Source organism: Macrotis lagotis, chromosome 1 (genome assembly GCF_037893015.1).
Source record: "Macrotis lagotis isolate mMagLag1 chromosome 1, bilby.v1.9.chrom.fasta, whole genome shotgun sequence".
Classification (NCBI taxonomy): domain Eukaryota; kingdom Metazoa; phylum Chordata; class Mammalia; order Peramelemorphia; family Peramelidae; genus Macrotis; species Macrotis lagotis.
The window spans coordinates 751926984-751953780 of NC_133658.1; the positions used below are offsets into that span (position 1 = coordinate 751926984).

At 37.3% G+C, this 26797-nt stretch overlaps 1 protein-coding gene across 6 annotated transcripts in view; it reads right to left on the bottom strand.

Moving 5' to 3' along the window:
- Positions 1 to 26797, bottom strand: part of FLI1 (Fli-1 proto-oncogene, ETS transcription factor) — a 161843-nt gene that overhangs the window by 117089 nt on the left and 17957 nt on the right. The window contains exon 1 of one of the 6 annotated variants that reach the window (XM_074216342.1): positions 8399 to 25878. The exons of the other annotated variants lie outside the window; for them this stretch is intronic. The gene's annotated coding sequence lies outside the window, so the exon portion shown is untranslated. Of the gene's footprint in view, positions 1 to 8398; positions 25879 to 26797 lie in introns of those variants that run through there. 6 annotated transcript variants of the gene reach the window in all.

The following is a 26797-nucleotide window of genomic DNA, read 5'->3' on the forward strand; positions in this document are numbered from 1 at the left end:
ACTATTACAATGTAGCCATGTTTTAATTTTTCTTTATTTCATGTATTGTATTTACTGTCTTCCAATTTATACATAGATCTTTCAAGACCTTGTGGTTATGTCTGTCTCTTTGTGACTCCAATTTGGGGTTTTCTTGGCAAAGATACTGGAGTGGATTGTCTTTTCCTTCTCCAGCTCATTTTACCAATGAGGAAACTAAGACAAACAGGGATAGGTGACTCACCCAGCGTCATAGAGCTAGCAAGAAACTGGGGTTGGATTTGAACTTAAGACTTCCTGACTTTAGGCCCAGTGTTCTATCTACTGTGTCACCTAGCTACCTTAGAGAACTTAGAAATTATCTAATGAACATCCTCTTCCCTTCCCCCTTCATTTTGTGAATAAAGAAATTGAGTCCTGGGGTGGGAAGTCACAGAGAATTAGTTGGTAAGACTGAAACTAAACCCAGGTGGTCCATGGTTCTTTTCACTACACCAGGCTATTGAAGGTCTGTCCTTGTGTTGCCCCTCCCAACACCTGCTGCCCTCCACTTCCACTTATGTCAGTCAAGTCTATTTAAGAGCAGGTGGATGTATTTCTTTTCTCTGTAGCATTCATTCATTCATTCAAACCAACACACAATTATCAAACATCTACAACATGACCAGCATTATGTTAAACTCTAAGGGAGACACAAAGGGATCCCTGTTATCAAAGAGTAACTTACAATTCAAATTGAAAAAAATCAGGCAAACAGAATGTTGGAGCTAGAAAGGGACTTTAGATTACCCAGTACAACTCAATCTATCACCCCCATTTTACAAATGAGACTTATCCCAACACATTCTCCATACACATTTCCCACCTAGTCTCTGTGCTGGTACCAGTCCTCTTGAATGATCTCAGAATTTATCTGCATTTCTTAGGTAAGTTGCCAGTAGCATCCTTTGACTAACACATATTAGGTACTTATTAAAAATTTGATTGGCTCCTTTCACAGGTCAGGGTATAGTTTAATGAATTAAATTTTCTCATATATACAAAAGCATGAATACTCATCCTTTCTCTCCCCATTTTTATCCTATTTTTGCCATTTTATTCCTCTATGATTATCACTGGGGATTTGCATTTAAATACCTTTAGATATACATTTCACATGTCTATGCATACCAGTAGATGAAGCTAAACCCTTGAAACTTTGATAGCTGTTCTCCCTGCTAAGAAAAGTGTTTACCTTGGAAAACCCCAAGGTGCTAGGATTAAGCTTCTCTTCAAGACAAATATCCTGAATTTGATTTAACCAAGATAATACATGCATATTATTAATGGCACTCAATGATTAAAAGTGTGATTGTCACCTTCTACACTTCACAAGAGTGTTGGCAAACTAGACCATACCTTAAAAATCATGTATCATGAACCTCTTTGTGGTCTAATAAAATCTGATAGTGTGGACCTGTTCCTGGAATAATATTTAAATGCATAAAATGATATGTGGAATTATAAGAAAAGCTAATCATCCTTAAGTACATTTTATATGCATATATATTTAAAAATTTTATTGACTCAGGCTAAGAACCCTTGATTTAGATCCTTAGTCAAAATGTTTTGAAATGATGTCTAAATACCAAATCTTACCTCTTCAGTAGAAAAAGTAATTTTTCATTAATGCAATGATCAACTATGATTCCTGATTTACAGTGGGAGAAAAATATTTATATAGAATCTACTATGTATGAGGCATTAGGATAAGCCCTTGTTTTTTTAATTAATAAATATTAGTTTTTGATCAGTGATGGAGAACATGATTCGCCTCATGAAAATGAGTGATGGTCTTAATGTGAATGGCAAGAAATGCATTTTTGAATGTGGGAATATTTTGCCTGACAGTGAATATCTGATATATATTTTCTTTTTTGGGGAGGAGGAAGGTTGGGTGGATAGGAGGGTGAGAAAATTGATGCTTGCTAATTGACAAATAAATGTGTTTTTCAGAAAATGTTTTCTTCTTTGGGAGACAGTATCTTGTAGGTCTCCACATTTCCTCTTCCCCTTGCCTTCAGCAGAAATCATTCATACTCTGAGGCCACTACTAAGAACATGCATACTCAGCACCTACTGATACTACATGAAAAAAATGGAAACACAGTTGCAGAGCTGGGCCAAGACAAAAGAGCTGTTGACCACAAGGGTCTTGACTGCTCCCTCTGCTTTTAGTTCTCTGTTTTTAGGCTCCCAAACTGTCCTAGGAACCCCATCTATTTAATCTCCCCTGGAAAAAAGTCAGAGCTCCAAACTCAAAGCTTACTCTTGCCCCCTTCCCTCATCTGCCCCCAAAACTTGTCCCCAAGTAGGAACAATTACTCTAAAAAATGAACTAATTAGTACTAAAGCTGGAATGGGCAGTAATGGTTTAATTTGTTATCCTTCCTAAGAACAGATGCAAAGTCGCCCAAGTTAGAAATCTTATAGGTAGAAATTTCTATTTGTGAGTGGTGGTGGTGGTGGTGGTGGTGGTGGTGGTGGTGGTGGTGGTGTGTGTGTGTGTGTGTGTGTGTGTGTTGTGGGGAAGGGTTGTGGATAGGGAGATATGTTGAGCCACAGAAGCTATTTATTGCAATCAGATTCTGTTTAATAGGCAGTTAACTATTCTGCTTATTTATAGGGTCAAAAATACACAATTTAAAGGCTCTTACAAGGTTTGGGATATTTAGAAAAATCCCATTTTTAGCCTCATGCTATAATAACTTAGCTGAGTCTGAATTGACTGCGTTTGGAATTTACACATTCCCTCCACTGGAAATTGGAAAGTTATCAAAATGTTCTGGTTCCCTGCTTCATTCCCCAACCTGGACTTCCAGAGAGCTCCAACACTTGTATGTTTCTGATTCATTTACACTGAGAACATCAGCATTTTGTTTGGTTAACAGGACAGAGCATCCAAGAGGCCCTCAGAGAACATTTTCTTAGAAACAGGAAATCCCCTCGTGCCAAGAGTAAACAGATCCCAGCCCCCAAAGGGTTGAGTTCATTTTGGAACTTTCTGACCACAAGGGTCCAGAAGGCCTTGAACTTGGGCCAGGTCTGCCCTCCCGACTTTAATTGACCATGCATGAAGCCATGGTCTCTCAGTAGCTGGGAGGGTTTTTAATGCTCTGGACTCTAGAAGCTCTGTACCCTATCTATGAACCATGGTACAGGAATGGGAAAAGAATTGAATGCAAGGTTGGGGTTCATTCCAACAGCCAGAAGAATAGTGTGACAGATGGTTCCAACTTCTGCAACTATTGGGGAATTCTCTCCCTGTCCACAATGGGACTTTGAGATCTGAAAATCATCATACAAATATACTTAATTCTATCTTCATCATTATCAAGGATAAAAGTGGTTGATGTGAAATACTACACTTAGGTTTTAGAAGCCAGTCACAAGAGAACAGGAGAAACATGGAATTGCATGTGAAAAAAGATTTGGAGTTTTTGAACTATGAGTGCAATATGAGATAACAATATGATGTGGGGACCACAAAGGCTAATTTGATCTTGGGCTATTCTAACTGAGGCATAGTTCTCAGAACAACAAGGGTGATCACTGTGTTCTTCCCTGCTCAGATTGCATCTGGAGTACTAGGTTTCCTTCAGGATGTACATTTTAAGAAGAAAATTGTCAAACTGGTGTATATCTAGAAAAAGGCAATGACCATGAAGGAAGGGAATTCAAGCCAAGTCATATGAAAATGAGTGGGAGACACTGGGGATGTTTAATCTGAAGAACAGAAGAATGCCAGAAGAAAGGTGGAGGTGGGGAGGGGAGACATAATATTCATTTGAAAGATTGTTATCTTGTTTTGACTAGGAGCCTAGATAGCTGAACTTGAACCAATGAATGAAAGTTACAAAGTAATAAATTTCAGCTAAACAGAAGAGTTTTCTAATGATTAGAGCTATCTGAAAATTAAATGAGAGTAATGAGCTTCCCATCAAAAAATATTCAGGTAGGGGATGGATGACTGCTTGTTGGGAATGCTAGTGAGGGTATTCATGAAAAATAATAAATATTATATGACAGATAGTATTTATGTAACCCTCAAGGTTTGTAAAGAGTTTGGCATAGGTCTCCTCATCTTGTCACAATACCCATTGAGGTGGGAATTATGATCATCCTTACTTTACATTTAAAAACAACTAAAGTTGTGAGATTGCTATTTGTCTAGTCTCTTGTTTAGAAACTGTGTGAAGTAAAATTTGAACTCCTATCTTCCTGAGTCTAGTGTTTAGTCCAGGATTTTGATTTTTTTTTTTTTTTTGTGACACCTAGCTGCCTCTAAAGGCTAGTTCACCTCTGGATCCTTTTTGATTAGAATGTTGTGATTCTCTGGTTCTTCAGCATCACCAGAAAGTCTTGACAAGGTTTGTTCTTTCCTGTCACAGGCACTGAGTCAGGAATGCAGGAGCAAGGCAGAAACGATCATTTTCCTTGGGGAACCCATAGATAAAGGAAAAAGTTTTCTTGAGCTTCTCCCCCATTCACTTAAAGATGGCAACCAATTCCAAAGAGTCTGTCAGAAGGATTCAACTTCTCTAAATGCACCCTAAGGATTAGTTCTGGTAATGGTTTTGGAGGCTCTTGGGTTACAAAGTCTTAAGATTGGACTGGAGAGAGGAAAGGTAGCTAGAAGCTAGTTTTTCCAAGAGGTCCCTGGTCTGCAGACAATAAGTTTTCCAAAATCTCATTCTTCCTAAAGTCACTTATGTACACAAAGTCCTCACATAACACAAACCCACTAATAGATCAGCCTGAGGCTATTACTTAGAGAATAAAAGAATGAACTGGCAATTGCTTGGCACCCTAGAAGTAACTGAGGAGTAACAGATAAAGGCAGAGTAGAGATAGTCCTTTTATTAGGCAGCATAATGCTAGACCTTAGTGTCTATCTCAGATATATACAACCTCTTTGAATCTGGGCAAGTCATTTAACAGAACTTAGCCTCAGTTTTTCTCGGTTACAAAATAAGGATAGGAATAATGCATCTGTGGCAGGGCTATTGTGAGGATCAAATGTGATACTGCATCTAAATTACTATATAAAGGTTAATTGATATCACCAGGATCAGTGGTGAGGAATTAGGAAAGGGTTTTTTTTTTTTAATAGGTTAGCTTCTCTCTCCTCCAAGGTCTTTTGTAGGACCTCAGATAGCATATTAAAAAGGAAGTGCAGAACAGCCTCCCAAAAGCAAGGAATCTTTTTGAATTGTACCCTCTGTGTCTCAGGTCTTGGTAGCTTCTGTCAGACAGATTCAAGACCCTGCTTCCCATCTGGGCTGTATTAGGAGGCACAAGGAGGTGAGTTAAGGCTGAGCGTCCTACTTTTCCCAGTGCCTCTGGCTTTTTTACTTGAGGGGAGAGATGCTTATTACTTCTTTAACCCAGGCTTTTCTGCTTTTCATGTGGGTTTATTTTTAAACCTAGAACAATTTTTTTTAATAAAGAGAAAATAAGTCGACCCACATGCCAGCCTGCTCCCATTCTTTCTGCAGCCTTGTCTTGCTATGCAATACTGTCCCATCTGCAAGAGCAGGACATAGTCAAGATGTGGTGTGTTATTTGAAAGCCAAATATCAGCTAAAAGGAAAGAGAGTAATAGATCATCCCTGGGGTATGAAAACAATCTCGAAGGAATTTTGTATCAGATTTAGGACAGCAAATAACAATAGTTAGCAGTCCTATGTTGCTTTAAGTTTTGCAAAGTGCTTTAAAAACCTCATTTCATTTCATCCTCACAGCAAGCCAAGGAGATGGGTGCTAATATTATGTCTGCTTTACAGAGGAGGAAACTGTGAGGACAGCTCAACTTTCTGTCCCTAGACAATTGGAGCCTCTGTATGCTAAAGCCAAATCAGTATTCTGCATTACTAACTAAAAAAAAAAAAAAAAAAAAAAAAAAAAAAAAGACTTCTAGAGTGCTGTTTGTTGAATTATCAAGGGGATAGGAGGAGGTTCAATTTTGAAGCCAGAGGACCTGGTTCTGATACTTGCATGACCTTCATCAAGTCACTTGATCTCTCTGTCTTTGCTTTCTCTTTTGTAAGATTAGGGTGATCTATTAGATGAACAAAGGTTAGATTGAAAATTTGTTGTGAACATGGTTAGTGGGTGGGCTAGATAACTTCAGAAACTCCTTTCTATCCTGAGATTCTAGAATTTTGTAGATTTTTTTTCTCAACTGTAAAATGAAGATCATGATAGTATCTCCCTCAAAGAGTTCCTGTGAGGAGTAAATGAGATAATTGGTTTTTTTTAAAGCAATAATCACAGAGCCTATCACAAAGTTGGCACTATATAAATGCTTATTTCGATTCTCTTCTCCTTCATTGAAACAGAGACTAGAGCAGCCAGAACTGAAGAAGTTAGCTAATTTTTCTCATTAATCAATGACTCGAATGAGTCCTTCCTCCTACAGGAAGTCCTCCCAGACCATTCCAGTACAAACATAATCTGACTCTCCTCTAAACTGGGAGTACTCTCTCCTCTATGACTCATTTGGCAAATAATTTTGTTTGTCCTTAAGACAGCTCTTGACCGGTTTGTTTTCTTGTACTGTCCTTTGCCTCTCAGGTGATTTTAACATGCTGCTTGAGATCAGCAACCATTTTTTTTTCATTACCCTCTCCCATCTTGCCCCCTAACCCTGTATCTCACATATATCAGAAATATGTGATCAAAAATTATTTACTGATTTGTCCAATCCATTTAATCAAATCTAACAAACATTTATTAAATGCCAATTATGTATAAGGCACCTTGCAAGATGGGGGAGCAGGGGACAAAAGCAATACAAAACAATTCCTGCTTTCAAGCAGCATACATTCTATTTAAGGGATAAAATATACAAATAGATAAGTATATGCATGATCATTGGAGAGGGTAGGAATAAGCATTAATAATGTGGAGGATCAGGAGAGATTTTCAGGAGAAAAAGACTCATGAATTGAGTCTTGGTGAGCCTAGGACTAAGCAGGCACTGAAGGAAGAGACTGTTCCAGGGCCTGGGTTCAAACACAGTAGGACAAAGGGTAAGACAGACGAAGATGAGGTTTGAGCTAGGAGTTTCTGTGGACATTTCTTAACCTGATTTCACTGTACTGAAACTCTCCTATCAGAGATCCATAATTATTGGATTCCATTTAGCTTTTAGGCTGAGAGTGGAGTAGAGAAAAATTTTGTACTATTTTGGAAAAAAATTAAAATCTCCCTCTCCCTATCTCATTTTTACAGCAGTTCTCTACTTCCAGGTTCTGAGATCAGAAACGGAAGTTTTGAAACACTGAAAGTTAGCTTCTGTTGAATGTGGTGCTTGGGCTAAAAGCAGGAAGTTCAAGAAAGCCTGATCTCATGAGATTTTTCTGCCCAATTTGGATCCACATCTGCACTTCTGGATTTTCCACTGAGGCCACTGTCTTGCCTCTCCCATCTCTTTTCCTTGAACATGGCCAGTATGATAAATTGGAAGAAATGGATCAATGATAGCCTACTGATTTTGAAAGTAGCGGCTGTAGATATAGAGTTTACTCAGGAAGGGAGGAAGTAGAAGAAAAGCTTTGGTTAGAAAATTTGGAATCTGCAAAACATGAAGTTTATTTTCTCAAAGTTAAAAACTAAAAAACAAAAAAGAACAATAAACATCCACAGAGGTCATTCTGATTAGTGGCTTCCAGTTCACAAATGAAAGATAGAAGATTTCATTAAGAGGCAGAATATATTGGCCTTCCTCTTGTTTTCGGAGTATAGGGTATTTATTTATAATGAACAATTCCCTGGCATCCTACTTCCTCTTCTTGTACCCCTTTCCATCCCCCACACTTTGTGTATCTCCCCAATGAAACATAAACCTTACTAAAGGGAAAAACAGTGAAAGACAAAGCTTGGAATCTAGATTGTTGTAACCTTGAAACATCACCATAGAGTCACAGAGTTATTTTCCATGCTACAATTCCCAATAATCGTAAAGGTTATCCTCCCTTCTCAGTTTGAGCAGCCCAGACACTCGGGTTGCGTTATCACCAACACAACTCTATTCAACCTATGTGTTGGCCCAGGGTTGAAGCAGAGTTGGGCAAGACCACCTTTTCCTATCACATCAAGGAAACCCATCCCACCTTATGTGACAAAGGGATACCTGAGCTCTCAAAAAGAGAATCAGGATCATTAATCCTTGGAACTTTTGCAGGTATCAAGAATATTTTGCATTAAACAACAACAACAACAACAAAATTAATTTACAGAAGAAACTTAATGAAGCTAATTATTGGTTCAGTAGTGCAAAGTGAACTTTAGGGAACATATAGTGAGGGGATCCCAAATTGAATATGGTTAAAGGGGTAGGAAATGTACCCTCATGAATACATATTGAATGACTTACTTGGTTTTCTCACCAGTAGATTTGATCTTCCACAAGTAACCAGGGTTGAATTGCTTCTATACTGAAGGTAGGAGACTATTGTCCCTCATTATTCTTGACTGATATGGGAGGAAACTAAGGCTTTTGAGTGGTCAGATCAAGCAAGTCTGGACAATTTCCCATGATACCAGGCCAATCAGGTAAAGGCTTTCGGGTTCAATTTCTTTCTTCCTCTTTTTGAGAAGTTCAAATTCTTTCATAGGTTGTTAAACAAAAGGCCCAGTTCCCAGCCCCAAGAGCTACCCTACCCTGCTTAGAATTTAAAACAACCATATCTACAGTTAGGTTACTCATTCTTTCCCCGAGTCCCCCCGACCAGGAAAAATTTAAAAAAAGGATGAAACCTCAAAACCAACCACTATACCTATCCTGCTTGATTTAAATTGTACTTCTCTACTGGAGATTATACTCATAGTCACACCCACAAAATCACCTTCATGAGGCCTATCCTAATCTATTTGAGATGCCTGGAAATTATATATAAACACACACACAAATATGCATATATGCATTATATATAGTATAGCTTTTGCTGTGTCATCTCTTCACCCTTTTAAAAAGGAATGTAACCTCTTTGAGAATAGGGACTGATTCATTAATCTTTGTTTCCCCAGAAATTGACCTTTAGTAGGTACTTTATAAATGCTTACTGGATGAATCCATGAATGAATAAAGAACAGCAAGGAAAGCACAGTCCTATAGACATATTGATCATAGCTGACCCTAGGATCACTAGGCTCAGAAGACTCTCTGGTCAGTGAGAAATGAGAAAGGATCACCAGAACTAGAGTGAGAAGAAACCTTAGAAATAACTTCATTTTCTAGGTGAGGAAAATGAGACCCACAGAAAGAATATCACTTGTCCAAGGTCATTAGTTTGCTGGAGTTAGAGCTGAAGAGGATTTTAGAGATCAAAGAAATGAAGAAAACTTAAAGAAAAAAGCCCTGTGTCTATCAGGAGGAGGTCATATGTCAAAAAGAGACTGTTCAAATCTCAGTCTTTGGGTGTGGTTCCTCAGGGTGGTGGATTTTGATGCTCTAAAGTGTATTTGAATATCTCTACTGCCTATGAATTCTGGCAAGAAAATCCCTAAACACAATCTCTCTCCTTCTAGACATTTCTGGAAACCAGAGAAAAGAAAAGGAAAATAATATTAAATACCAAAAAGACTTAGGCACAAATAATGTTTAAGGAGCCTGGACATTATGGATAAGGATGTAAGGATGGGAGAGAGGCTCACCAAAAAAAAAAGAAGGACTTTTTATGCTCTAAGAATAATAAGAATGTTCTATTCTCTTTGAGAAAAGGGAAACCAGGTCCCTACTGATATTTCTGCTGTAGAGCCCAGAATTTAACTTGCAACCAGACCCACTTCTCTAAACCTTCAGCTTCTTTCACCATGGTTCCTTATTGAGCCATATTTTATGAATCATGTCTTTTGTGCTCCTAACCAATGTTTCCATTTCTAATGGTGGAGCTTCCAACTTTTCCCAAAGCCATTGACTACAGTGACCCCTTATCAACTCCCAACCACATCAATGCACCCCAGGTAAAATCTGGAACAGATGAGCTCCCACAAAGCTTGGCCGTCTGCCCTTCCAGTTAAGCCACCAGCCTTAACTCAATCGTTCCCTCGCCTGGCAGGAGAATGCGGTGGATGTGTCCTAAACCTTACTGCCCAGGGTGGATTAGGGCTTCCTTTAAACAATAAAACAGGGAATTTCCTTTGTCCTGGAAATGTTCCGCTTGTCACTAATGTTATCCTTATCAGCAGATTGCAATGCACTGAGTTCAAGCTCTGAAGTCCTTAGGACTCATGGGGCATCACTGCAATATGTTTTCCCTTTTTCCTCTACCTTGGATTCAAAGCATGACCTTTATGGGTGGAATTCAATCAGGTCACCTCTCAGATGCCCCACTAGGGAAATGAAAGCAGCAAAAGTAAAGTCCATTGTCTCCATTTTCAAGGAGGCAGAAATGTTTTCTGCATAGACCATGTGACTTAACTGTGGCGTTTAAGTGTGAGTGTGGCAAGCTGAGGTGGGGGGAGGCCACAGTGAACAAGAAGCCACTTAAAACAACAGTAACATCATGGACAACAAAGAAACTTTTCTCAATAGCATCTGAGACATACTATAGAGAGCCGTATACTTTGAGCCCTGGTTCTTATACTTACTTGCTGGGTGACTGTGGTCAAGTCATTTCTCTTCTCTGAAAAGCTGGGGTGACACTATGCTCCAGCACCAGACCCACAGTTCTATTGTGAGGATGTTTTTTGAACCCCAAAGAAATGTGAGCTATACTTTTGGCATTATACTGCACAAAGTGGGTACTTAATAAATATTGTTGATTCACTTTTTGCCCAAGTTCATCCTTCACTGTGGCTGGCATATTTTAAAAATCGTTATTCACTTTCTATTTTTCAGGTTTGAAAATAGATTTCTCCCCTCAAAATGGACTGAAATAACAAACAACTCTGGGAAAGGAATGGAAGTGAGAAAGACAGCAGAGGAAGGACAGAGAAAATTCAGAAGGCTGAAGGACTAACAAAGTGTAGACATTTCTGATAACCAGTCTCCTGCATGGCATGTCAATCATAGGCTATTGCATATATTATATCATCTAATAATTAGAATAATAGAAAGTTGAAAGGAACCTTAGAGGTGCTGTAGACTAAATCATCTGACTTGGCTGAATATTTTTTTGTCTACAGATGAGGATATTTTGAGACTTGAGTTCAAATCTCATTTCAGACACTTAACTATCTGGGCAACCCAGGCCAAGCTACTTAACTTTTGTCTGGCTCAGTTTTCTCATATGTAAGAAGAATCTGTATGATATTTTTAAAATTTAAGAAGTTCTATATAAAGGCTAGTTATTGCTAGACACAACCATGTTTTCAACAACCTCTCTTTAAAAAACTACCATTACACAGGGAGAGGCACAAAGGGTCCACAAGTTAAGAGCAGATCTGGAAAACTCCAATCAGACTCAAGAGCCTCCTGAAACCTACTGTCTCCTCAGAAACCCTAGTTGACACTAGACAATGGATGTCTGCTTAGCAGAACTACTAGTACCTTTATGTCTCACAAAAGACTGTCCCCCGTTTTTATTCTTTTTCATGACTTTGAGGTGAAAATTATCATCTCTTGCATCTCCTTGTTATGCAGTTGAGGAAATTAAAGTAGAGAGAGAGAGACTAAGTCTCTGACCCAAAGTTCAGACAACAGCCATCAGTGAGCTAATTTCAAAACTCAGGAGCATGTGGCCTCCTGTGCCCAAATTGCCATATGGCCTAGTACGTAGGAGGGAAAGAACTACCCTACCCTGAACTCAAAACCAATAACTTTTATGTACTGTGATTTTCAAAGTTTAGAAACATACTTTCTAGAATCTCTGGCGTTTGACTTCCTGGTGTTAGTGCACATGAAAAGCAAACTACCCAACCAGTATGTCAGAGTACTAGCTGCTAGCCTAGCTGCCTTTTCAAGGAAGTTCAATGCCTTTGAGTGATTCTTCCTTCTGGAAATATTGATTACGCCCACAGGTTTTTATATTACTTAAGAACAGAGAGGTCAAGAGACTCACTCTAGGTCACACAGCAGGTCTCTGGCAAAGTTAGACTGTGGAAAAAACTAAACTTCTGACCCTTAGTCTAGAGTTTTGGCCAGGCAGCCATACTGGAGAATAGTGCTTGTTAATCATTAGATTCCAGGACTTAGGTGCTTAGAGCTACATCATGGAAACAGTTATTTAACCCAATATTTTCACAAAATTACACATGACACACACTTTCTTGCCTTAGAGCAGATCAAACATGGAAAGAACAAGACTGGGATATTTCAAACCCAGTTATGATTTTGGGAAAATTTATGAGCTGCCGAAATGTGGTGCTTATAATGGAATCTATGGTGTAAGCAGGGTGGGACTACCTCTACATGTAGTTGGGCATTGGCCAGGTGGCCTGTGGGCTAACCTGTACTTTATGTCCTTTCTGGTGAAGGGAGCATGCGGGGGAGGTGGGCAGAACTGAGATGGCCTTGCTGATGTCTCTGGAAATTGTGTGCAGTGCCCAACCTCCTAGGAATTGGCCTGGTTTCCTTTGTGGAATGTATTCATCCTTGGATGGCTATAACTCAGCTCTGAGAGTCTGAAGTTAAATGATGGGCTCACAGCTAGCTTGTTCTATGTCTATTCAAACAAAATGGTGACTCTAAAATAATGATTCCAGTAGGTCAGTGCATAAGAAGGGTCTCTGTGGAGAAATAAGATTCCTGCCAGGTATGGTCTAGGGAATTGGGGTCACTTTTATGATGATAATAATAATTAACTGGAAAGGCAGCATGGCATATTGAATAGATAACTGGTCCCAATCCAGGAAGAACTAAGTTCAAATGCTGCAGTTCTTTCAGACTAGAAGTTGCCTAGAAATTGCTGACCTACTTTGGTAGAATGAGTTTTCTTGACTGAGAAATCACTACAACAATAAAATTTAAGTTCTAGACTATCCCTTTCCCTATGAATTATCAGACAGATTGGATAAAAGAATGATCCTTTTAATAAGGAACACCTGGGTTAAAATCTTGCTTTGAATGATTGAATGACTTTGGAGAAGTCACAACTCCTCAATGCCCCCGCTTAGATTATTACTTGTCTACAATGGTGGTATATATCTATAATCCCAGGTGCCAAGTAGACTGAGATGAATTAAGGAATTTTTCATCCACAGATCTGAATACTCAGATAATCTGAACAAACCCAGGGTATATTTACTGATGGCATAAAATATTTAGGATGTCATCATTTCAGCCAGTGAATAACTACATTGAATTGCTTTATAAACATTTACTTTAAAAGGAAAATGATCTATAGCAACATTTAAAGAATAGAAATTTGGAAATGTAAACCTTTTGTCAAGTTACTTTGCTCAGAATAATTAGAAGGAAAAAAAGTGTTTTCTCAGTAGACTTTCTTTGTTGTTTTAATTCTGGATTGTTGCAAAAGCGAAAAACTCTCTCTGAAAGTCCAGGGTAAATTTTAATTGTAATCTCTGAACAGCCTTGCTTTGAAAGTAGAAACTGGGGCACAGAGAATGGAAATAATTTTTTAAAGATCAAATGTAATATAAATGAGGATCTAGAAGCATAGGTTCAATGACCTTGAGAGTATGGTCTGTTTTTCATGTTTCTTATTGTTTTTTTTAGTTTTATTATTTTTTATTGATTTTCATTTTATATGTACCCCCAGCACTCCACAGTTAAAATAACTGTAGACAAAATACCAATGGGCGGCTAGGTGGTGCAGTGAATAGAGAACCGGCCTCGGAGTCAAGAGTACCTGGGTTCAAATCCGACCTCAGACATTTAATAATTACCTAGCCGTGTGGCCTTGGGCAAGCCACTTAGCCCCATTGCCTTAAAAATCTAAAAAAAAAAAGACAAAATAAAATATTTTTGGAGTCTACCTGCCAAGACAAATCCAGGAACTATGTGAACACAACTGCAAAACATTTTTCACACAAAATAAAATCAAATCTAAATAATTGGAAAAATAATCATTGCTTGTGGATAGGTTGAGCCAACATAATAACATTCAAAATGAAAATCAATAAAAAATAATAAAACTAACAAAACAATAAGAAATATGAAAAATACATTGTAGGTGCTTAATAATTGCTTGTTGGGTTGAATTTGATTGAAATCTAGGCATGGTCCACATAAAATCATAAGGTATGGATAGATATTAGCTAACTTCAACCATTCATTTGCTTTTTAATAACATTCATATAAATAACAGATTATTTATAGTTGTGCTTACCTACACACACACACACATTTTCCACTTCCAAATCAGAGTAATGTCATGCAGATGAATATGTATTTTGAACTGAATTGTTTCTGATGTTTAAATCAACATTTCTTCCCTGAATTTCCATGCATTCCCTACCCCCAATATTCTACTATCTCTGGATACTAGAGGAACTAGAAGAGAAGACTCCAGACATACCAAACTAAAGATGAACAAACTTTGCCAAGATTCAGCGACATTTTCCAAATTCCCCATCTTGGAAATCATTCCATAAGATTTCTTTCAAAAAACTTCCAGAACATTTTTGACTCTATCAGGTCAAGAGAAAATTATTAGAAATGACTCCCAGATAAGAGAAGAAAGAGAAACTAAAGGAATAAGAATAGGTAATGAGTACAGAAAACTAGCACTCTCTTTGGATGATATGATGTTATACTCAGAAAATACAGAGTATTTTCAAGAAACCATTTGAAATTATTAACAACATTAACAAAATGTCACGATACAAAATAAACCTACATAAATCATTAGCATTTTTACATATTACCAGCAAAGTACAACAGAAGAGATAGAAAAAGTTAAAATAACTGTAGACAAAATAAGATATTTTAGAGTCTACCTGTGAAGACAAATCCAGGAACTATGTGAACACAATTGCAAAACATTTTTCACATAAATAAAATCAAATCTAAATAATTGGAAAATAATATTTGCTTGTGGATTGGTTGAGCCAACATAATAAAAATGATAATCCTACTTACTATATTCAGTTCCATACCAATCAAAAATTATTTTATAGAACTAGAAAAAATAATAGGAAAAACTGAAGGATATGAAGGGTATCAATGGTTTTTTAAAAATACAAAAGAAAGTAGTTCAGCCATATCAGATCTCAAACTCTATTATAAAGTGGTGATTATCAAAATAGTCTGGTACTGACTAAGAAATAGAGGTCTGTATCAGTGGCATAGGTTAGGTACAAATTTCACTGAAGTAAATGACCATAGTAATCTAATGTATGATAAGTTCAAAATGCCATACTTTGGAACAAAAACTCATTATTTGCCAAAAAGTGCTGGGAAAACTGGAAACAGCATGACAGAAACTGGTTAGAGTCCAACCCTATACTAAGATAAGATCAAAATGAGCACAGGATTTATACTTAAAGGGTAATATTAAAAGCAAATTAAGAAAACATAGAATAATCTGTTAGATTTACAAATAAGGAAAGAATTTAGGACCAAAGCAGTTATAGCAGGCATTACAAAATGTAAAATAGATCATTTTGGTTATATTTAAATTTAAAATTTTTGCAGAAACAAAACCAATACAGCCAAAATTATAATGAAAGTCAAAAACTGGGGGGAAATTTTGCAATTTATATCTCTGATAAAGGCTTCATCTCTTAAAGAAATAGAGAACTGAGTAAATTTGTGAGAATGCAAGTCATTCCTCAATTGATAAATGGTCGAAGGATATGAACAAGGCAGTTTTCAGTTGAAAAAAATTAAAGCTATTTTTAGGCAAATGGAAAAAATTGTTCTAAATCATTCTTGATAAGAAAAATGCAAATTAAAACAGCTCTAAGGTACCATACCTATCAGAGTGACTAATATGACAAGAAAAGGAAAGTATTGGAAGTTGGAGGGGATGTGAGAAAACTGGGACACTCATGCACTGATGGTAGAGTTGTGAACTGATCCAACCATTCTGGAAAGCAATTTGGAAGTATGCCCAAAGGGTTATGAAAAGTGTGATTATACTTTGATCTAGTAATACTTATTAGGTTTATATTCCCAAGTCATCCAAAAAAAGGGAAAAGGACCTATTTGTACAAGAATTGAAAAGCAAAGAAATGGTCATCAATTGGGAAATGTTTAAACAAGTTGAACTATTTGATTATGATGGAATATTATTGTGCTGTAAGAAATGATAAATAGAGAGATTTCAGAAAACTTGAAAAGACTTACATGAACTGATGTGTAATGAAGTGAACAGAACCAAAACAACAGTGGACACAGCAACAACAATATTGTTTCATGAAGGCCTGTGAATGACTTAGCTATTCTCAGCAATACAATGATCCAAGCCAATCCCAAAGGAATGATAAAGCATCCCTTCACCATTCCAGAGAAAGAACTGGTATTGACTGAATACAAGTTGACGTGTGCTATCTTTCACTTTCTTGCATTTTTTTCTTTTATTTGTCTTATTGTACAAAATTACTAATTTTTGCATTAATGAAAATGTTTAAATAATTGCACATTTATAACCTTTATCTGATTATTCATCATCACTGGGAATAGGGAGGGGATAAAGGAAGGAAGGGATAGAATTTGGAACTAAATAAAAATGTTAAAGAAAAAAAATGACTCCAGAACAAGCAAATATATTGCTGTCCTGTCTTAGAATCTAATGAAAAAAGAGAAGTTCAGAAATGACAGAAGAGAATTAGGAAAAAAATTGTAAGTACATATTTCTAGATCCATAAAGTCATTGGCAACGACACCAGACAGAATTAAGCGTGCATAAAGGTTAGTTTAAATGCAATGCATGCCTAAGGAAATAACACATACAAATGTAACAAACTCAGAAAAACAAGCTCCAGCTATACTCAGTCCAATGAATTGTCCTTTTTAGCCAGAAATAGATATTTCTGTTGATCTCATTCACTAGGTCATTAATGGTCTTGGAAAATGAAGGACAAACAACAACAACAAATTATTAATTTCTTGCTATCTACCAAGCTGTGTGTTAGGTGCTAAGGATACTAACACAAAAACAAAATTGCCCTTGCCTTCAAGGATTTTATATTCTGCTAGGAGGAAAGAAAAGAAACATAGATAAATGAGTGCAAAATAATTTCAAATAGGAAGGACCATTGCAACTAGTAGGAGTTGAGAATGAATATGGCCCTTGAAATGAACCTTAGAGATAATTAGAGGTGGACATGTTTATTTATTTTGTAAGGTTTTGTATAGTTTCAGTGTGAAAAATACATCACACTTGTGAATTATGGGCATTAGGATTGGCTTGTCTTATCTTACTGGAGGAAAAAGAAAACATTAGCTAGAGATTGGTTGAATCTCTGGATAAATGTTGACCAATGACTGAGCTGGCCAAACTAGTCTGAGGACTACAAAAACATCCTTTTAGTTAAAAATACAAGACTACACTTTCATATATTTAAAAGAAATACACAAATAGAAACTTTTTCACTAAGCATCAGTACCTATGTGAACATCTTAAACTGCCTAAACCTACTTTGCTACTTCTTATTCTCTTTTTTTTTTTATTCCTCTAATACAATGGAGAGGTCTGAAGATGAACTCTCCCTTCATTTCTCTTCTGGTTGCACAATCCTGTCTATGTGCTTTATATGATCATAGGGGATACCCCAGGCTGAAATAATGTTTTGCATATGATCTGAATTGAGACAAAGTAGAGCAAGTGTAATTAAATGAGGGAACTGCTATTATCATCTTAAGCATATAACAAATACATCTACAAGTGTAATCGATATAGTAACCACAAAGTCTTCCTTTGACCTCTTAAATTAGTTAGGAATACCAGCACCCTCAAATGTTATCAAACTTAAGTCATTACATCAGAAATCCAAACAGTTTTGTGGATTATGGATTATTTTTTTCCCAGAGAATTTCAGTTCAATTTTTCCTCCATTCTGGGTAGAGAAAACCATACTTGGTTGCTTGGTGAAAAGCAGGAAAATTCATTGAAGGTCAGCTATCCTAGCATGATAGAAGGAAAGGGAAGAGAAGAAAGAAAAAGTTTGGTAAATATAAATGAAAACCATTAACCAACAAATTGACCCTAGAAAACTAGACTCATAGAATCTCAAAACTGTAAGGGATCTTGGAAATCATATAGCCCTTTATGGACCTGGACAAGAATTTCTTCTCTGGCAAGTGGTCATCCATACTCTCTGCTTCAGTATCAGCTATTTACTGGTAGCAATTTTTTCCCTTTTATTGGCTTTCTTGCCATTTTCACCTAGTTCTGCCCTCTGGCACAAGTCTAATTCTTTTTTGATAAGACAGACAATCCTTTAAAGAGTTGAATTCAATAACTATCTTTCCCTAAGTCTTCTTTTCTCCAGTCTTAATAGCTTTGGTTCCTTCAACTTAGCCTTCCATGGCATGATTTCAAAGTCCTTCTGATTGATCTTCTCTGAATAAGACTCCACTGGGCCAATGTCTTTCCTAAATTTGACACTCAGGGCTGAATATTCTACTCCAAATATAGTGGGACCAGGGCAGCATACAGTAGAACTGTGACAGCCTTCATTCTAGATGTTATGATTCTTATTAATTCAGTCTAAGATCTCATTAGCTTTTTTTGGCTGCCATATCACACTGTTGACTCATTAAGTTTGGAATCCTCTAAACCTCCCAGGTTTTCACTAAAACTCCCAAAACTTTTCACACACATATCTCCCTGATTCTGCATTTCTAAAGCTGATGTTTTAACCTATATATAGGACTTAACATCCAACCCCATTAAATTCCATCTTATTAGATTCTGCCAATAATTCTAGCCTGTTTATAACATCATCCAACCAACATTTGTTAAGTGCAAAGTACTATGCTATACTAAGTTCTGGGTCAGGAGATTCACAGATAACCATAAGTTCAATATTTTCTTTCTTTCCTTCTTTCTTTCTTTCTTTCTTTCTTTCTTTCTTTCTTTCTTTCTTTCTTTCTTTCTTTCTTTCTTTCTTTCCTTCTCTTTCTCTTCCTTCCTTCCTTCTTTCTTTATTTCTTTCTTTCCTTCTCTTTCTTTCTTTCTTTCTTTCTTTCTTTCTTTCTTTCTTTCTTTCTTTCTAAGGCTGTGTTAGAAGATGAAAATGCATCCTGTTTATTTTAGAACAGGTTCTTGCCTATTTCAAGTCAGAGAAGATAAACAATCAAGCAAACAAAAAACAAATCAGAGCCAGGCAGCACAGGTTAGAAAGGAACGTTTATTTCTCTGATGTTTTCAGTTTGTCACAACTCTCTTTATCAGGAGCACAAGTCTGGAATTCCTGAAGCCACACTCACATCCTGCCATCAGTTTTTTTACGCAAAACCTCCATTGATTGGGATGGGAGTTTCATGTGTAGAACAATGGCAGGATGTGACAGAGGGAAGGAGAGATGGAGGAATACGTGATGTCTGATCCCAACTGGGGCATTTGTCATGGGTTGTGTCTACACAAGTGAAGTGAATAACGGAGAGGTTAACTGGAAAATGTGGCTAATGTAGACAACCTTTTAATCCAGAGAATAACACTTTTTACTTTCCCCTCACACTTCCACTTACTGAAATCATATCTTCATATCCCAGCTCAAATGTCATTTTTTTCATGAGGTTTTTACCAAACCACCCAGCTGAAAACTTTTCCCTTCCTTTTATGACTCTCATTAACACACTTATTCTATTTTGTATTATAGTTATTTGTGAAACTTTTTATCTCTCCTATTAAATTGTAAAGTGCAAGGAAACAAAGATCATGCATGCATTGCCTGTAGAAAGTAAATACTCAAAAGATGTCTATTCAGTGAATAGTCTGATGATTGACCCTATGTACCAACTCTTTACGTCATGTCCTTAATGAAAAATTCCTACCACAACTCCTTATGTAAGGAGAAAAAAACCAGAAATGCAACAATGCTAGCCATCCACATGAGCGGCAATCCACTTCCATTTTCACTTGCTTTGCCTAAGATACCACCAAACACCTCTCACTGCTGAGGGGGAAAGGTTCTCCAAACGAGGTAGATAAATTCCAAAAAGCATAAAACCAGAAATATTATATGAAATACACAGTGTAATGATATAGACAAAATCATAATTCTGCAAGAATCAAACCATCCTATAATTGATTAGTTAGTTCCACTTTTCAAGAGCTCAAAACACTTAGGTTCAGCAATTAAATTCAATAATATCTATGAAGCATCTATTATGTTCAAAGTACTATATTTGATAACAGAAAGAACAATATTAAAAACACAATAACCCCACAGCCCCTACTATTTGCCCTACCACTAAAACAATGTCAATACAACTAAGTGAATAATTACTGAGGAATTTTTGGATGGAAAGAGCATTATCAGGGATCCAAGGAAGGCTTTATGAAACATCTAGGCTGAGCCATGAAAGAAGATAAGGACTGTGAAAAGCAGAGATGAAGAGGCAAAACAAGCCAGGAATGGAGGACAGCTTGAAAGAATGCAAAGACATGGGACATTGTGGGTTTGGGGAACAGCTTGTAGATAGAAATATGGAGTGCATTAAGGAGGGGGTAATATGATATAAGATTGGAAAGACTGATGGAATACAATTCATTTTGGAAAGGGAATGAATCCATTTTCTTAATTATTCTTGAACCAGAACCTGAACCAGAATTCAGGCTGCTGAAGGCCAGAGTCCATTCTACCCACAGTACCCCACACAAATAGAATATAAGAAATTTTCAGGTTAGAGTAACATCATCTATTGGCTCATTCTGTTTAGCATCATTAGATAGGTACTACATCAGTAGTTTTGGATGATATCAATAAGAGAGATAAGATTTTCAACAGAAATTATATTTGTGGTGAATATAGGTCTCTCTCCCTTTGGCAAATCAGGAGAATCAAAGTGAGTTAGACCCAGCCATTTTTGAAACCCTTACTACTTTGTTGAACCATTGGATGGGATTGTCAGTGATTAATGGTCTTGCAGAAGGCAATAAATTGCCCTAAGACTATCATGTATGTGAATATGAATTGAGTTGAGTGCATTTTGCTAAAAGGAATATATCCTTTCTACTGTTCACAAAGATCACTTTTGATTTTAATCAGGATCCTGCATTCACAAAGGAAATTAAGTCAAAGAATCACATAGATAGAATAGATTTCAGAGGTCCCATAGTTCATACCTTTCTATTTATGGAGAAGGATATAAAACTCATAGAACTGAAATGAATTTTCCAGAGTCAAAGGGACAGTCAGGTATTGAAGTCAGTTTTCCCTGCTCCCAGTTCAGTGTTCTTTCTACCACACCACCTCTTGAACACATAGCTTTTTTCTACCACTCATGAAGACATTTTCTCCTGTTTCTAATTATTTCAACAATTAAGCATGCAAATGTCCGAAAACATCTATTTAAACTTCTATGAACTCTGAGGAGGAAAAAATAAGGGCCAAGAAGAATCTGGAACATCAAACGATTCTTACGAAACCAGTGCTCTGAGCCTTTAATTGTAAGTGAATCAGAAACAGACAGATGAAATTTCCCATGAAGTGCACATGGGATTTGAAAATCAAGAGAAGAGGTGCCCAGGGCAGAGTAGGGTCTGTGTCAGACCAGGCCCACACCATTAGGCGAGTTTATGTCTGATGAAGGACAAATTCAACTCTCCCACCATATCCCTGTCTACTGAATCACAGGTTCACAAAGTTGGAAAAGACTTCAGAAGTACAATAATGCTACTCTAAGGATCTCTTCAAGAATTAGTCACTTAACTTCTGAGTGAAGACCTCTAGTGAGGGGAAGAATCCCTTTTCCACTCAGAGTAGCCCTATACTTTTGGACAGCTCTGAACTGATTGCTAAAGTTTTCCTAAAATCAAATATAACTCAGCCTCTCTGCAACTTCAGTCCTTTGCTCCCGAAACCCTCTGCTTCTCACTTCTCTCAAGCTTAATCATTTTTCCATATATCAGGTCTTCAAAAAATTAATATTGCTATTACATTTTCCCCAAATCTTATATGAGCTAAATACTCTCCACTTTCTTCAACAAATTTATGCAAAGCATGCTCTACAATTCTCTCATTATCTTGGTTGTCTCCTGCTCTCACGACCACAATACTCCAATTGATTAACTTCATGTCATTCTTCATTTTGAGATACCCAGAACTAAATATTCTACTCTAAATGTAGATTGACCTAAATGTCTAGACCAAGATAGATGATAGCAGAATTATTATTTCCCATATACCCAACACTGTGCCTTTCTGAATATTTCCAAAACAATATTGGTTCTTTTTTGGCTTCCATGCCATTTTACAAGTCCAAAGGGATGAGATCTCATGGGATTCATTTGCTACAGGTTCAAAAAGCACATACAGATTAATTACACCTCAGTAACAAAATAGAATATCTTCTCCAAAACAGACTGGGAAACTACCCAAAAGAAAAGGCCATAAAATCAAAATTTCCAACAGCTAAGGCTATTTTTCTTATTTCTCACCTCATAAAGGCATTTAAAAAATTCAGGTTACATAGTAGATCCTTGGGCTGCTCCTTGGGCTGCATAAAGAAGTACATAGACTGAAGAGGGCTTTGATTTAGTCAATGGTTAACTTTGCCCTTTGAACAAGTGTAGTCTCAATAAAGAAGAGGAATCAGATGTCACTTCAGCTTTATGTTATAAATTAGATAGGAGAGGGAGAGAAATGATGAGATCTTTGTTTTCTTTTGAAGTCCTCCTCCCTGCTGACTTGAAGAGTATGACATACTGCCTCTAGAGTACAAAATTCTGAGCTTTGAGGAAGAACTAGGTGTCTCAAGAAAACAACAACAACAACAAAACTAAGCTAAAAATTCCTAGGCTCATAGGTCTAGGATTGTATGGTACCTCAATGGCCAATTAGTACCCCATTTTGTATAAAAGAAAACTGGGGTCTAAGAAAATTGAATGACAAAGTCACAAAAGTAGCAAGTAGCAGGCAGGTGGATAAAGATGCTCTTTTCACTGCACTGCTTAAATCAACTTTCATTAATCATCCCCCACTAATCAACAAGGCAATTGGATCAAACTGTCCTTCTCCCACTTCTACACATTCCCTTCAGATCACATGTTTTAGATATTTCTTTTTTCTTTCATGGCTGCTCTTGAAATATTTATCTTGACTTAATTGGAAAAAAGGGGGAAAAAAGATGTTGGAGACTATAGGATTGGTCACAGGTCCTATACACCTTTTAATTTACAGGTTCCTGGAAGATTTCCCTGGGCCCAGTCCAGCCCTAGGAAAGAGGCAGTGTGGTGCAAAAGGAGACTGCTGCATCTGGGCTCTGCCACTACTATTACTTGTGTGTTTTTGGACAAACTTTGAAACCTACCTGGACCTCAGTTTACTTATCTGTAAAATGAAAGAATAGGACATGGTAACTTTTAAAGTTCACCTTATCTGTAGATCCCAGAGTCCCTCTAGTTTGGAGAAGTGTATTTCATTAGCAAAATCGATGGATGACTTTTTAAAAGAGAAAGATTTCTTAGGTAATAGGTACTAATCCAAATCATTTTCATCTGATTAGATGTACTTTGTGAAATTTTCTGTTGGCAATCTGATAAAGATTGTGTGGTGGTGAAAATTTATATGAGCTCTTTGTGGGAAGGGATTGTTTTAATCCTTTTATTCCCAGAACTTATTACAATATCTACTACATAATAAAAGCTAAATAAATGCTTCTTTACTGAGGCTGTTGAGGGACTTCCTTTCTTTGGGAAAAAGGAGGGTCCATTGACCACACAAACCTCATGCTTTTCCTTGGGTTGTCCAAGAGCTGCACTACCTCTCTGTTAAGAATTACTTAAGGATCTCTCCAGCAGATGCTGATCCTTAGAAATTTGCACTCTTTCTCTCTCCCTCTTTCCTAGGTGGAAAAGAAACTACAGGGAAGAACCAATTCCATCCCACTTCATGCTAACATCCTGGGACAAATTTCTATCTGTATCTCCCATGGGTTCCAGTTATGACTTTACTCCTTATGTACTTTAACACCTACTGTCCAGAAGTCAAAACATCTGGATTCAATTTTCAGAGTTAACTGTTGTGATCTCAGGTTTTTTTAATTTGAATAAGGCCCTTTCTTCATACACTGACTCAGTTTCTTTCCTTGTTGGTGAGGAAAATTATTTTCTCTTGTTCTTAGCTTCCCAGGATTTTAGGAACTATAGTTAGATGAATGAAGCCTTCAGAATTTCTTAAAACAACAGAAAATATAAAGACAGAGTTCTCTTAACTTTGGTCTCTTGAACACTGATATCTGAGCAGATCTTTGGTGATAATGAGGTAGGGGTGTGTGTGTGTGTGTGTGTGTGTGTGTGTCTGTGTGTGTTTATGGTATATAAGAAAGGAGTTGGAAATATTAAGGTAGAGGACCTTAGCTAGATGTGAATTAGGAGGAAGAAGAGGAGAAAGGGGTTTTTTGTTGTTCTTTTTAAGTCATGTTTGACTCTTCCTGACCTTTGAACCATACTGTCCTTGGCAATATCCTTGGCAAAGATATTGCAGTGGTTTGCCATTTCCTTCTGCAGTGGATTAAGGCAAAGGTTAAATGATTTGCCCACGGTCATACAACTAGAAAGTATCAAAGGCTGAATTTGAACTCAGATCTTCCTGACTCCAGGCCAAGTGCTCTATTCATTGCACCTTCTAACCGCCTAGCAAAAGGGAGACTGAAGCACTTTTCCCTCCAAAAGATGCTGTGTCACCCATCTAGGATAGGTTCATTCAAACCAAAAACCCTATGCTGATGAAGAATGGAACCTGCAGAATCATCATATATTAGAATGAACTTTAAGAGACTGACAAATCCAGGATCATTTTATAGCTAGGGAACCAGAAGCTCAAGAGATCAATGGACTTGCCCAAAGTCCCGTCTCTAAGAGTCAGGGTCAGAATTGAAACAAAGATCAGGGCAATGGCTTCTCACTAGACCTGCTGCCTTCTCATCAATCTCATACCATGTGCCAGATTCCATGATGAATGCCAGGACACAGATGCAGCAACCATGGGCTATGAACATTAAGAATTTAAAAAAAAACGAGTTAAAAAAATTGTTCAATGCTAACATTATGTTCAGTCCCAAGGATCCTTGGAGCTATGGTTTTCTTTGTTCTGCCAAAGGAAAAAGGAAATACATCAGGAAGCCATGCTAGTCCACAGGAAGTCTCACTTGGGCTGATAAAAGGAACTGATGTGAGGTGGGTTTGGATGCAGTTATAAGTCAATCAGCCTTGAAATAACAAGAAGTGTCATTCAGAAGAAACTGGAGCCCAAAAGTGGACCTTTCATGAAAATTTCCTTTTAACCTTCTATCTTGCTCATCATTATTCTTTCTTTGCTTTTCTCCTCTCTCTCTCTCTCTCTCTCTCTCTCTCTCTCTCTCTCTCTGTGTGTGTGTGTGTGTGTGTGTGTGTCTAATAGCAAGTATTTATTAAGTTTCTGCTATTTGCTCAACACTGAGAAACAATGAAACAATCCCTATACAAAAAAAAAAGTTTGTATGTGCATCCTGTTAAAAAAAATTGGGGAAGGGGGAGGTTCCAAGTGTGGAATCTATAGAGCACCAGAGAAAAGAAAATATGAAGTCTCTATATGCTCTTTTATGCTAGAGAAACTCCTGACACCTTCTGGACATGAGGAATGAGTCAGGGAAATTCTCTATCCTTTCAGTAGGCCAAGGTAATGCAGCAATTTCAGCTACCATTTTCTCTTGCCCTGCTCTCTATTCCTGTCATAAAAGTGGCAATTCCTTTCTAGGCAAAGAAAACCAAGACATTGTCTCTATTTTGGCAAAGACACTTGAACAACTCTTTTAATTCATTGGACATCTCCTCAGGACCATGTTGGTCTTACCTGAACTGTGCCCCACCCCCTCTCCACCTCCTCTCACTCCCCCCCCAAAAAAAACCCCTATTTTTTCTTTAGTCTATGTCTGACTTCAAGCATAAATTATCTAAATAATTGCATCAGTGCTCCAATTGACTGTACCTCTGGTCATAGCTCATGAAGTTTTGTTGCTCTTGGGATCAGCCCCAGGTACAGAAGGGCCCTTTCTGCCACCTTTTGAGCCCACTCAAAATGGTAGGTGATAAAGTTTCAGGTTGAATCAGTCCCTTTCAGGGTTTGAGGGTGTTTGCCCACAGCACAGCACTACTTCCTGTTTTAAGAAAAAAAACCCTCCCAGAAAACTCATTATGAGGCTCAAAATTCTTCTTGGACATCAAATGAGTCCTCAAAATATTGTCTTTTAAGAGCTAAGTGTAAATGAATCAGAACCAGACGAATTCAATTTCCCTTCAATTAAATAGGATTTTTAAAAAGTCAAGGAGAAAGGCGCTTGGGGCCAAATGTGTTTTGGGTTTTAATCGAGACCAAACTTTGGAAAATAGCTTAAGACCCAAAAGCATAGCCAGGCCCTATTCTTAGTTTGCATTAATGCACAAGGATTAGTACAGCTCCAGTGTCACTTAGCAATGAAAACAATCCAGGCCTGAGAAATGCATATAGTACTTTACTCTGGAGAGCCAGTTCCCTTCAACAGTCATCAACAGTCATCTCATGAATACTCATGTTGGCTCTAAGATGCAGGGAGAAGGTATCATATTGACCCAAATAAACTTTTAAAGCAAGTTACTACAGAAAACAATTTCTGAAGTCCAATCCAGGATCATCTTAAAGGCATTTCCTTTATAAATGCAATCCAAAACTCCATGATAGTTTTTTTTCTCAAATAGAGAAGCTAAGGTATGAGTTGCTAGAGTTGAAGGAAGGAAAAGGA